This window comes from Triticum urartu, chromosome 7 (genome assembly GCF_003073215.2).
Source record: "Triticum urartu cultivar G1812 chromosome 7, Tu2.1, whole genome shotgun sequence".
Taxonomy (NCBI): domain Eukaryota; kingdom Viridiplantae; phylum Streptophyta; class Magnoliopsida; order Poales; family Poaceae; genus Triticum; species Triticum urartu.
In genome coordinates, this window is record NC_053028.1 from 280,106,128 (window position 1) to 280,120,929 (window position 14,802).

Here is a 14,802-nt window from a genome sequence, read left to right on the forward strand (position 1 = left end):
TTTTGGATAAACAGAATATCAAACGGAGTCCAAACGGAATAAAATCTTCGGAAACGTGATTTTCTCACCGAACATGGTCCAAGAGACTTGGACCTACTGCAAGGGATCAAAGAGGTGGTCACGAGGGTGGGGGCGCCCCTCCTAGGGTGTGCCCCCTGCCTCGTGGGCCCCTCGATGCTCCGCCGACGTACTCCTTCCTCCTATATATACACACATACCCCAAACGATCAGAACAGGAGCCAAAAACCTAATTCCACCGCCGCAACTTTCTGTATCCACAAGATCCCATCTTGGGGCCTATTCCGGAGCTCCGCCGGAAGAGGGCCGTCATCACGCAGGGCTTCTACATCATCCTAGCCCCTCCGATGAAGTGTGAGTAGTTTACCTCAGACCTTCAGGTCCATAGTTAGTAGCTAGATGGCTTCTTCTCTCTCTTTGAATCTCAATAAAAAGTTCTCCCCCTCTCTTGTGGAGATCTATTCGATGTAATCTTCTTTTTGTGGTGTGTTTGTTGAGACCGATGAATTGTGGGTTTATGATGAAGTCTATCTATGAATAATATTTGAATCTTCTCTGAATTCTTTTATGCATGATTGGTTATCTTTGCAAGTCTCTTCGAATTATTCGTTTGGTTTGGCCAACTAGATTGGTAGTTCTTGCCATGGGAGAAGTGCTTAGCTTTGGGTTCGATCTTGCGGTGTCCTTACCCAGTGACAGAAGGGGCAGCAAGGCACGTATTTGTATCGTTGCCATCGAGGATAACAAGATGGGGTTTATTTCATATTGCATGAATTTATCTCTCTACATCATGTCATCTTGCTTAAGGCGTTACTCTATTTTTAACTTAATACTATAGATGCATGCTGGATAGCGGTCGATGAGTGGAGTAATAGTAGTAGATGCAGAATCATTTTGATCTACTTGTCACGGACGTGATGCCTATATACATGATCATGCCTAGATATTCTCATAATTATGCTCAATTCTATCAATTGCTCAACAGTAATTTGTTCACCCACCGTAGAATACTTATGCTCTTGAGAGAAACCACTAGTGAAACCTATGGCCCCGGGTCTATTCTCATCATATCAATCTCCATCACTTTTATATTGTTTTGCTATTTAATTTTCTTTTACTTTTTTACTTTGCATCTTTATATCAAAAATACCAAAAATATTATATCTATCCGATCTCAGTCTCGTAAGTGACCATGAAGGGCTTGACAACCCCTAATCGCGTTGGTTGCGAGTAGCTATCGCTTTGTGCAGGTACGAGGGACTTGAGCGTGGGCTCCTACTGGATTGATACCTTGGTTCTCAAAAACTGAGGGAAATACTTATGCTACTCTGCTGCATCATCCCTTCCTCTTCGGGGAAAACCAACGCAAGCTCAAGATGTAGCAAGAAGGATTTCTGGCGCCGTTGTCGGGGAGTCTACGCAAAAAGTCAATATACCAAGTACCCATCACAATCCCTATCTCTCACATTACATTATTTGCCATTTGCCTCTTGTTTTCCTCTCCCCCCAATTCACCCTTGCCGTTTTATTCGCCCTCTCTCTCTCTCCTCCCTCTCTGTTTGCCTCTTTTGTCCACTTGCTTTTTGTTTGCTCGTGTGTTAGATTGCTTGTTTGTCGCGATGGCTCAACCAGGATTTGGTGATCTTCACCTTAAAAGGTTGTAGGAAACCGAAAACAACGTTAGGAAGTTTATGGTTTTGCAATTTGAGCATAATAATTTCTTTAGAAATGAGCTTAAGGAACAAAAAAGTTTTATGAGTTATATGAATAAAGAGCTTGATGATATGTCTAAAGAATTTGAGGGTATAAGATCCCAGATTGCTCGTCTAGAGAAGATGACTGTTGAAATTTCGGATATGCAAGCCACCTTAGTCAATAAGATGGCCGCTAAACCGAATACCTATGAAAATCAAGATGAAGATCTAAAAGTTATTGATGTGTCTCCAATTAAATCTTTATTTTGCAATATGAATCTTGATGAAACTGAATATGATTTTCCTTTAGCTAGAAGGTGTTCTAAAAATTCGGAGTGTTTAGATCTTACCGATGAAATTGATGAAAGTGGGATTGAAAGAAATAAAAATCTAGATGTTGCTAAACCCACTATATTGGATTTAAAGGAATTTAATTATGAAAATTGCTCTTTGATTGATTGTATTTCCTTGTTGCAATCCGTGCTAAATTCTCCACATGCTTATAGTCGAAATAAAGCCTTCACCGAACATATTGTTGATGCCTTGATGCAATCTTATGAAGAAAGACTTGAGTTGAAAGTTTCTATCCCTAGAAAACTCTATGATGAGTGGGAACCAACTATTAAAATTAAAATTAAAGATCATGAGTTTTATGCTTTGTGTGATTTGGGTGCTAGTGTCTCTACTATTCCCAAGACTTTGTGTGATTTACTAGATTTTCGCAATTTTGATGATTGCTTTCTAAACTTGCATCTTGCGGATTCCACTATTAAGAAACCTATGGGAAGAATTAATTATGTTCTTATTTTTTCAAATAGGAATTATGTGCCCGTAGATTTCATTGTTCTTGATATAGATTGCAATCCTTCTTGCCCTATTATTCTTGGTAGACCTTTCCTTAGAACGGTTGGTGCGATTATTGATATGAAGGAAGGGAATATTAGATTTCAATTTCCATTAAAAGTGGCATGGAACACTTTCCAAGAAAGAAAATAAAATTACCATATGAAACTATCATGAGAGCCAATTATGGATGCCTACCAAAGATGGCAATACCTAGATCTATTCTTGCTCGTTATGCCTAGCTAGGGGCGTTAAACGATAGCGCTTGTTGGGAGGCAACCCAATTTTATTTTTATTCCTTGCTTTTTGCTCCTGTATAGTAATAAATAAATTATTTATCCTCTGTTTTGGTTGTGTTTTTTGTGTTTAATTAGTGTTTGTGCCAAGTAGAACCGTTGGGAAGACTTGGGGAAAGTCTTGTTGAACTTGCTGTAAAAAACAGAAACTTTAGCGCTCATGAGAACTGCTGTCATTTTTATTTGGAGAGTGATATTTAGTTAATTATTTTTGAAGATGATTAATAGATAAATTCCTCACGTCCAGCAATTTATTTTAGAATTTTTGGGGTTGCATATCTTGCGCTAGCTACATATTACTACAGACTGTTTTGTTTTTGACAGATTCTGTTTTTCGTGTGTTGTTTGCTTATTTTGATGAATCTATGGCTAGTAAAATAGTTTATAATGCATAGAGAAGTTGAAATAATGTAGGTTTAACACCAATATAAATAAATAATGAGTTCATTACAGTACCTTGAAGTGGTCTTTTGTTTTCTTTCGCTAACGGAGCTCACGAGTTTTCTATTTTGAGTTTTGTGTTGTGAAGTTTTCAAGTTTTGGGTGAATTCTTTTGATGGATCATGGAACAAGGAGTGGCAAGAGCCTAAGCTTGGGGATGCCCATGGCACCCCCTATATAATCCAAGGACACCAAAAAGTCAAAGCTTGGGGATGCCCCGGAAGGCATCCCCTCTTTCGTCCACTTCCATCGGTAATTTACTTGGAGCTATATTTTTATTCACCAACATGACATGTGTTTTGCTTGGAGCGTCTTGTATTATTTGTGTCTTTGTTTGTTAGTATGCCACAATCATAATTGCTGTACACACATTTTTAGAGAGCCATACACGAATTAAAATTTGATAGAATACTCTATGTGCTTCACTTATATCTTTTGAGCTAGATAATTTTGCTCTATGTGCTTCACTTAGATCTTTTAGAGCAGGGTGGTGGATTTGTTTTAAAGAAACTATTGATATCTCATGCTTCACTTAAATTAATTTGAGAGTCTCTTAATAGCATGATAATTTTCCTAATAATAATATGCTTGGTATTCAAGATTTGTGAAACTTTCTTTTGAGTGTGTTGAATACTAAGAAAAGATTGAAGCATGATAATTGTTTTGAGATATGGAGGTGATAATATTAAAGTCATGCTAGTTGAGTAGTTGTGAATTTATAGAATACTTGTGTTAAAGTTTGTGATTCCCGTAGCATGCACGTATGGTGAACCGTTATGTGATGAAGTCAGAGCATGATTTATTTATTGATTTTCTTCCTTATGAGTGGCGGTCGGGGACGAGCGATGGTCTTTTCCTACCAATCTATCCCCCTAGGAGCATGCGTGTAATACTTTTCTTTGATAACTTCTAAATTTTTGTAATAAGTATATGAGTTCTTTATGACTAATGTTGAGTCCATGGATTATACGCACTCTCACCCTTCCACCTTTGCTAGCCACTTTCATACCGCGCAACTTTCGCCGGTATCATACACCTACCATATACCTTCCTCAAGACAGCCACCATACCTACCTATTATGGCATTTCCATAGCCATTCCGAGATATATTGCCATGCAACTTTCCACCATCTAGTTCATCATGACACAACCGTCATTGTCATATTGCTTAGCATGATCATGTAGTTGACATAGTATTTTTGGCAAAGCCACCGTTCATAATTCTTTCATACTTGTCACTCGTGATTCATTGCATATCCCGGTACACCGCCGGAGGCATTCATATAGAGTCATATTTTGTTTTAGTATCGAGTTGTAATCATTGAGTGGTAAATAAATAGAAGTGTGATGATTATCATTCAATAGAGCATTGTCCCAAAAAAAGAGAAAGGCCAAATAAAAAAAAGAAGGCCCAAAAAAAGGGGCAATGCTACTATCCTTTTTTTCCACACTTGTGCTTCAAAGTAGCACCATGATATAGCAAGTCTCATATATTGTGCTTCAAAGTACCACCATGTTCTTCATATAAAGAGTCTCATATGTTGTCACTTTCATATACTAGTGGGAATTTTACGTTATAGAACTTGGCTTGTATATTCCAATGATGGGCTTCCTCAAATTGCCATAGGTTTCGTGAGCAAGCAAGTTGGATGCACACCCACTAGTTTCTTTTGTTGAGCTTTCATACATTTATAGCTCTAGTGCATCTGTTGCATGGAAATTCCTACTCACTCACATTGATATCTATTGATGGGCATCTCCATAGCCTATTGATACGCCTAGTCGATGTGAGACTATCTTCTCCTTTTTGTCTTCTCCACAACCACCCTTCTATGCCACCTATAGTGCTATATCCATGGCTCACACTCATGTATTGCATGATGATTGAAAAAGTTTTGAAAAAGTTAGAGTATGAAACAATTACTTGGCTTGTCATCGGGGTTGTGCATGATTTAAATACTTTGTGTGGGGAAGATGGAGCATAGCCAGACTATATGATTTTGTAGGGATAACTTTATTTGGCCATGTTATTTTGAGAAGACATAATTGCTTTGTTAGTATGCTTGAAGTATTATTATTTTCTATGTCAATATACACTTTGTCTTGAATCTTTCTAATCTGAATATTCATACCACAATTAAGACTATTTGCATTGAAATTATGCCAAGTAGCACTCCGCATCAAAAATTCTCTTTTTATCATTTACCTACTCAAGGACGAGCAGGAATTAAGCTTCGGGATGCCTGATACGTCTCCAATGTATCTATAATTTTTTATTGCTCCATGCTATATTATCTACTGTTTTGGACTATATTGGGCTTTATTTTCCACTTTTATATTATTTTTGGGACTAATCTATTAACCGGAGGCCCAACCCAGAATTGATGTTTTTGCCTATTTCAATGTTTCGGAAAAACAGAATATCAATGGAGTCCAAAGGGAATAAAATCTTCAGAAACGTGATTTTCTCACCGAACGTGATCCAGGAGACTTGGACCCTACTGCAAGGGATCAAAGAGGTGGTCACGAGGGTGGGGGCGCCCCCTAGGGAGCGCCCCCCTGCCTCGTGGGGCCCTCGGTGCTCCGCCGACGTACTCCTTCCTCCTATATATACACACGTACCCCCAAACGATCAGAACAGGAGCCAAAAACATAATTCCACCACCGCAACTTTCTGTATCCACGAGATCCCATCTTGGGGCCTGTTCCGGAGCTCCGCCGGAAGAGGGCCATCATCACGGAGGGCTTCTACATCATCCTAGCCCCTCCAATGAAGTGTGAGTAGTTTACCTCAGACCTTCGGGTCCATAGTTAGTAGCTAGATGGCTTCTTCTCTCTCTTTGAATCTCAATACAAAGTTCTCCCCCTCTCTTGTGGAGATCTATTCGATGTAATCTCCTTTTTGCGGTGTGTTTGTTGAGACCGATGAATTGTGGGTTTATGATCAAGTCTATCTATGAATAATATTTGAATCTTCTCTGAATTCTTTTATGCATGATTGGTTATCTTTGCAAGTCTCTTCGAATTATCCGTTTGGTTTGGCCAACTAGATTGGTAGTTCTTGCCATGGGAGAAGTGCTTAGCTTTGGGTTCGATCTTGCGGTGTCCTTACCCAGTGACAGAAGGGGCAGCAAGGCACGTATTTGTATCGTTGCCATCGAGGATAACAAGATGGGGTTTATTTCATATTGCATGAATTTATCTCTCTACATCATGTCATCTTGCTTAAGGCGTTACTCTGTTTTTAACTTAATACTCTAGATGCATGCTGGATAGCGGTCGATGAGTGGAGTAATAGTAGTAGATGCAGAATCGTTTCGATCTACTTGTCATGGAGGTGATGCCTATATACATGATCATGCCTAGATATTCTAATAATTATGCTCAATTCTATCAATTGCTCAACAGTAATTTGTTCACCCACCGTAGAATACTTATGCTCTTGAGAGAAGCCACTAGTGAAACCTATGGCCCCCGGGTCTATTCTCATCATATCAATCTCCATCACTTTTATATTGTTTTTCTATTTACTTTGCTTTTACTTTTTACTTTGCATCTTTATATCAAAAATACCAAAAATATTATATCTATCATATCTCACTCTCGTAAGTGACCGTGAAGGGCTTGACAACCCCTAATCGCGTTGGTTGCGAGTAGCTATCGCTTTGTGCAGGTACGAGGGACTTGAGCGTGGGCTCCTACTGGATTGATACCTTGGTTCTCAAACACTGAGGGGAATACTGATGCTACTCTGCTGCATCATCCCTTCCTCTTCGGGAAAACCAACGCAAGCTCAAGACGTAGCACCCAGCTATACTTTTTTTTAGGAATACACAGGCAAGGTCAAGTTGTTATTCTCCGCCCAGCTGGGCTGCAAATCTTTCCTAGGAGGGATGCATTAGGCTTAACAAGAAAATGGGCTTTAAGAAATAATACATGGGATGTAATTATAAAAACTGGGCAGTAACTATAAAAAAATGCACCAAACACGTGATTACTTTATAAAATATTATTTTTGGATATTGAAAATTTTAATTTCATTAATTGTTGCGAGCGCAATGTTTCATTGGATTTTTACGTAATATAAATTTATATTGAAATTGTATTTAATCTGACTATAAATTTCGGGATAAAAATATTTCGGATCCCATCAAAATGTGGGAAATTTTATTGAATTCTGTTTTAAACGGTTGGTTGAAATGGGTTGTACTTTTAACAAACTATAAATGGGCTGTAGTAAATTCCATTAGAATTCAAAAATGGGCTAGACATTCTTACAAATCTCAAATGGGCTATAAGTTCTCTGCCACACACTTCTGGCCTTACAAAGTTGATGCGTCCCCTAAAAAAACAGAGTTGACGCGTATGCAAGGCTTTGTTAACTTATAGTCAACACACGGTTCTAGCAGCAGTGGCCGTTGGATGTCCATCCAACGGATGCCGTGCTTCTTCTTCAATCTCGGATATTCTAGCTTCACCTGCCCAAAAAATGATTCCTCCCCCTGACATCTAGGGCGCACCGTTTCGGAAGCTGACCTGTGGGCCTACTAAGTTGACGTACCAAGGGCTTTGTCAACTTAGTCAATATAAACGATTCTAGCTGCAGTGACCGTACGATGTCCATCCAACGACCGTCGTGCTTCTTCAACCTCTGGTCTTCTTGCTCCAGCCGCCCAAAGCGGCGCCGGTCATGCCGCCTGCTCCTGCCTCCCGTAGCCGGCTGTGCTGCCTCGGAGGCCTCACCACCCCCTACTACTCCTACCGCTGGCCAGGCCATCCCTCCACTCACACACGCCCCCTGTTATTCTGCGGCGATGGCAGCGCAGCCGAACTAGTGAACCCTCGTACTCCTCTCCGCGTGTGCATCCACTGATAGTGGGGACCCACCGGACGGGCCACCGTATTTCACGAAAAAATGATTCGCCCCCTGACTACTGGGACCCACGAGCTACATCTTCGCACACAAGGAAGTGCGTTCGGGAAAAAAATGATTCGCCCCCCTGACTGCTAGGACCCACCAGTTACATCTTCGCACGCAAGGAAGTGCGTCCGAAAAAAAACGATTCGCCCCCCGACTGCTTGGACCCACCAGCTACACATTCGCACGCAAGGAAGTGCGTCTGGGCAAAAAAACGATTCGCCCCCCTGACTGCTGGGACCCAGCAGCTACACCTTCGCACGCAAGGAAGTGTGTCCGGGCAAAAAAACAAAATGATTTGCCCCCCTGACTGTTGGGACCCACCAGCTACATCTTCACAGGCAAGGAAGTGCCCGACAGTCGGGACCCACCTGGTCGAAGCATACGTAGCATTATCATTCTGGTCGCGAACATGTACGTACATACTAGTCGATGTAGAGGCGCGCACGTGTCGTAGTAGAGGTGCGCACATAGCATGTACACGTACATACAGCGGCCAGGGTGCAAAAAGGAAAATACGGCCACGTATGTGTACATACGGGCAGGGTCTCGACGCCTACTCGCGCATACGTATGGCCAGGGCTCGTGTACATGGCTGGGTCAGAATGGAGAAATAGCTTCGTCGTCGTGTTCATGGGGAGGCAACGGAATGCATCATGTTCATGGGGAGGCAACAAAATGCGTCGTGTTCATGGGGAGGCAACGGAATGCGTCGTGTTCATCGGGAGGCAACGGAACGCGTGGGAGCCAACCGGCTGGGTCAGAACAGAATGCGTGATCGTGTTCATTGGGAGGGCTTGGACGGAACAGGTGATGGTAACGAGGCCTGGCGTACCGCAAAATGGAGGAAACGGACCTCCTATGTTTGGAATTGGGTCATGTTGATCGGGAGGGGTCTGGCGTACCGCAAAACAGAGGAAACGGACCTCCTACGGTCAAAACAGGGGTCCTGTTGATCGGGAGGGGTGTGGCGTACCGCAAAACGGACGAAACGGTCCTCCTACGGTCGAAACGGGGGTCCTGTTCATCGGGAGGGGTGCGGCGTACCGCAAAACGGACCTCCTACGGTCGAAATGGGGGTCCTGTTCATCGGGAGGGGTGTGGCGTACCGCAAAACGGGACTCCACGGGATATTGTTCATCTCCACCGTCGACCTCCTCCAGCCTCCACGGGCTCCTGTTCATCCAGCCTCCACCGCGCGCTACTCCACCGGCTACTGTTCAACCACCCCTCCACCGTCTACTGTTCATCCAGCCTCCACACAACGGGGTCCTGTTCAACCACCCCTCCACGGGCACCCCTCCACCGTCTACTGTTCATCCAACCCTCCACACCACGGGGTCATGTTCATCCAGAGGCAATGCCACCGCTCACTGTTCATCCAACCCCCCCCCCCCCCCCCCCCCCCGCGCAACGCTCACTGTTCATCCAATAGATCGGCTTCAGTTAGTAGCAGTAACGAAGGAACCGCTCGATCGGGTTCAGTTAACAGCCATCGATCGATCGCTCGGGTTCAATAATGCGTAGCCTGCAGTGCAATCGCTCGGGTTCAGTTAGAGCCCAACGCCTCGCTCGGGTTCAGTTAGAGCCAACGCATCGCACACACGCGCGTACGTGTACGAGGGAAACGTGCATCGCTCGGCCCCTGACCTCCCACCGTAACTGGGAACTCCCCGAAATTTTCCTCGCCTTCGCTTCTACCATGGTTTTTCCGTCATGGACGGCCCAAAGAATGTCATGCAGCTGCGTCTCCGGCCTGCCCAGGACGAAAAGCCCATTTTCTGTCATGATTTTTTGTCATAGAAGTAGGAACCCACCACATCTATGATGATACCGGGTTTTGTCACAATTATCGTCATAGAGGTGTCATATGTATGACAGAAAAAAAATTGTTCGACCCAAAATGTCATTGATGTGTCTTTTTTTGTAGTGGGAGGAGACAAGAGGAGTGGCGGCGGTAGCTAGGAGGATGCCTTGACATTAGGGTTTTGTACTCGGGTTAGACTAATATGTATAGCGAGTTGGTTAGGTTAGGGGCTATCTCGTCCCTCCGATCAAAATCGGACGGTCAGGAAAAATAGGCTAGGGAATCCAAATAAGAAAACGGTGATGTTTTGTAGATGTTTGGGGATGATCCGGACCCAACGGTGACGACTGCCCGGGTCGAGTCTGGGGAAGTTTCGGACACGCACGCGAGGGGTCGGTTGGAACTTGTGGGCTGTGCAGAAGGGCCCGAGCTGAGAGAAGAGAAGAGAGAGAGAGGCCCGACGACTGTTTCCGAAGACCGAAAACGTCCAACGATAGACCGGCTACTATTGCCGATATAGTTATCCGGTTGGGCTATCAAACGGACTCTGAATGCGATGAAACTTGGCAGGCGGTCTACTGACAACATAACAACACCGCACGCCAACTTTCATCCCATTCTAAGAACATTTTCCGGCCACTTATAAAATAATATTTCGGACATGCCATGGGCGCGTGCGAGTGTGTCTGGGTTCAAAACGGATAACGGAAGGAACGGGGAGACCGGGACGGATGCAAGTTTTGAAAACATGCAGATGCAATGCGCATGATGACATGGCAAAATGCAACACGCAAGCCAATGACAAGGCAACAACAGTGAATAACTCGAAGACTCCTGGCGCAACTGTCGCGGGGCGTTACACAAGTCCCAAGCAATAGCAGATTTCCTTGCCGAGTGGAGTGAGCAACAACAGCCGGCTCAAATTCACCCGGAACATTGGACTATGTTCTTTGATGGGTCCAAGATGTTGAATGGTTCTGGTGCTGGGGTGGTTCCGGTATCCCCGCGAGGCGACAAAGTTAGTTATGATCTCCAAATTCACTTTGATTCCTCCAACAATGAGGCTAAATATGAGGCACTTATGTACAGGTTGCGTATGGCCATTTCACTTGGCGTCCACCGCCTGATGGTTTACGGCAACTCAAATTTGGTGGTTAATCAAGTGATGAAGGAATGGGATATCAGGAGCCCAGCTATGACTGGCTATTGTAATGTAGTGAGGAAGTTGGAAAAGAAGTTCGAGGGGTTAGAGCTCCACCACATACCCCGAGTCAAGAATCAAGCAGTTGATGATCTGGCGAAGATAGGCTCCAAGCGCGAGTCTATCCCCAGCAATGTGTTTTTGGAACATCTCCACACTCCGTCAGTTCAAGAGGATCCTTTCACGGAAGAGCCCCTGCAACCAAAGAGTTCCACCGACTCGACTGAGGTTGAAATTCCAGTCGTGGTCGACCTGATCATGGAGGTTTTGGTCATCGCCCCTGATTGGACGGTGCCATATATTGCATACATACTCAGAAAAGAACTTCCAGAGGATGAGGATGAGGCCCGTCAGATCGTCCATCGATCCAACGCATTCACCGTGATAGGTGGATGACTGTACAGAGAGAGTGTGACCGGAGTTGCTCAACGATGCATTACCCCTGAGGAAGGTCGAATGATTCTGAATGATATCCACTCGGGGACCTGTGGTCAACATGCGTCCTCTCAGACAATCATGGCCAAAGCATACCGAGCAAGTTTTTACTGGCCACATGCAAATGAAATGGCAAAGGAAATAGTCGACAACTGTGAGGGCTGCCAGTTCTACTCCAACATGTCTCACAAGCCTGCTTCAGCCTTGAAGACTATTCCACTCACCTGGCCATTCGCTGTTTGGGGGTTGGATATGGTTGGACCCCTGAGGACCGGCAAAAGTGGTTTCACTCATTTGCTTGTAGCAGTCGACAAGTTCACTAAGTCGATCAAAGCCAAGCCTATCAAGAGTCTCGACTCAAGCACTGCCATCAGTTTCATCAGAGAGCTGACGTTTAGATATGGAGTCCCTCACAGTATTATCAGGGATAATGGCTCCAACTTTGATTCTGATGAGTTCAGAGCATTCTGCACCTCCCAGGGTACATGGGTCGACTACGCGTCTGTCGCCCATCCGCAGTCGAATAGACATGCAGAGAGAGCAAATGGTTTGATCCTCCAAGGGCTGAAACCCCGGTTGATGCATGACCTCAAGCATGCGGCAGCCGCTTGGGGTGGATGAGTTGCCTTCCGTCCTTTGGGCGTTGAGAACAACGCCAAATCGGTCGACTGGTCGGACTCCCTTCTTCATGGTCTATGGGGCTGAAGCCACGATGCCAAGCGACTTGCTTCACAACACGCCCCGAGTGGAACTTTTCTCAGAAGCTGAAGCGGAGCAAGCTCGGCAAGATGTTCTTGACCTTCTGGAGGAACAGAGAGATATGGCCTTGATCCGGTCGACCATTTATCAGCAAGACCTCCGTCGATTCCATGCAAGAAACGTGAGAGGTCGAGCATTTCAGGAAGGAGACATGGTGCTTCGAGTGGATCAGCAACGGCCACACAAGCTTGCTCCTGCTTGGGAAGGTCTCTTCATCATCACCAAGGTGCTCCACAATGGAGCTTATCACCTTTATAATGTTGAATACAAGAAAGACGAGTCACGCGCTTGGAACGCGGATCTGCTCTGCCCTTTTAACACTTAAGCACTCGGGTCAGCAAGTTGTAATAAGAATCGTTCATTTTGCTTACCAAAAACAAGATTTTTGTGGTGCCTTAATGATTGTTATCCTGTAAAGTTGTGTGTTCAAATCCCCCAGTGGGTGGCTTAGCCGCGAATCTGATTCGCCTAAATTTCTAAACTCCTACCGAGTGGAGAGCAATCCTCCCACTCGGGGCTTAGCTGCAGTCTCGTACTCGCCTAAGTTTAAAAAAATCCAGCCGAGTGGAGAGCAATCATCCCACTTGGGGGCTTAGCTGCAGTCCCGTTGTCGGTGTCAAAACCAGCGGATCTCGGGTAGGGGGTCCTGAACTGTGCGTCTAAGGAGGATCATAACAGGAGGCAGGGGACACGATGTTTACCCAGGTTCGGACCCTCTCGATGGAGGTAAAACCCTACGTCCTGCTTGATTGATCTTGATGATATGAGTATTACAAGAGTTGATCTACCACGAGATCGTAGAGGCTAAACCCTAGAAGCTAGCCTATGGTCTGATTGTATGTTGTCCTACGGACTAAACCCTCCAGTTTATATAGACACCGGAGGGGGCTAGGGTTACACAGAGTCAGTTACAAGGGAGGAGATCTACATATCCGTATTGCCAAGCTTGCCTTCCACGCCAAGGAAAGTCCCATCCGGACACGGGACAAAGACTTCAACCTTGTATCTTCATAGTCCAATAGTCCGGCCAAACTATATAGTCCGGCTGTCCGAAGACCCCCTAAGCCAGGACTCCCTCAGTAGCCCCTGAACTAGGCTTCAATAATGATGAGTCCGGCGCGCAGTTTTGTCTTCGGCATTGCAAGGCGGGTTCCTCCTCCGAATACTCCATAGAAGATTTTGAACACAAGGATAGTGTCCGGCTCTGCAAAAAAAAGTTCCACATACCACCCTAGAGAGAATAATATTTCCACAAATCTAATCTGCTGACACGTTTTGACAGCATGACATCATGTCATGGCCCGGTCTTTATTCGAACCATTTTTCTCAACCAGCACTTCACATATCATGAGGCGGTTTTCCTGACACGTCTTGTCAAAGTAGAGGTCGTGTCCCCCTTATTACGGGATTCTCATCAATACGGACGTGGGTAACCTAATTGTGCCCGTTGGTATGACTCCTTGATTTTAGGCAAGTCCCAAATGGCCACGAGGAGGACGCTTGATATTCATCCTCTTTATAAAGAGGCCAAGGCATGTCCTTTTTTCCCTCTCGTGCTCAATCAAATCCTTCCCCCGCCTCGAGTTCCAACACCCACGGCTCAGGTCAGGCACTTCGGACTTTCACCCATGTCCGGATCCAACCTCCAAGGTCGGTGGATGCCTTCCTCTGTCACAGAGGAGGACATCAAGAAGCTGAGAGAGGCCAGGTATCTGACCGCCGGAATCTCGCATAGGCTGCTTGCCTGAGGGCAGGTCATCCCCACTCCCAAACCCAACGAGAGTGTTGTGTTCATCTCTCACTTCCTCTAAGGGCTAGGCCTCGCTCTGGATCCCTTTGTTAGGGGGCTCATGTTCTATTATGGGATGGATTTCCATGATCTGGCCCCGTATTCCCTCCTTCACATCTCGTTGTTCATCGTCGTGTGTGAGGCCTTCCTCCACATTACCCCACACTTCGGCATGTGGCTCAAGACTTTCAATGTGAAGCCGAAGATGATCGAGGGACGACACGCAGAGTGTGGAGGTGCCGTAATAAGCAAAAGCGATGATGCTCCATGGCCAGAGGGTTCCTTCCCAGAGGTGTCCGGTTTGTGGCAGCGGGAGTGGTTTTATATCACAGCTCCTCGAAGTGCCAAGTGGGTAGCCGCCCCTGCCTTTCGCTCGGCCCCCCCACCGCAACTGACGTCATGGATCAGCAAGGGGCTGAACTGGGGGCCAGTAAATGATGTGCCAATATTGCAGAGTCACATCCGAGATCTCCTTGAGAGAGATGTCAGCCTAGTCATGGTAATGCAAGTCATGCTAGTTCGTCGAGTCCAGCCTTGCAAACGTCGACCCCTCCGTATGTGGGAATTCAACCCGGAAGGGCCACGAACTATTCAGCACTTC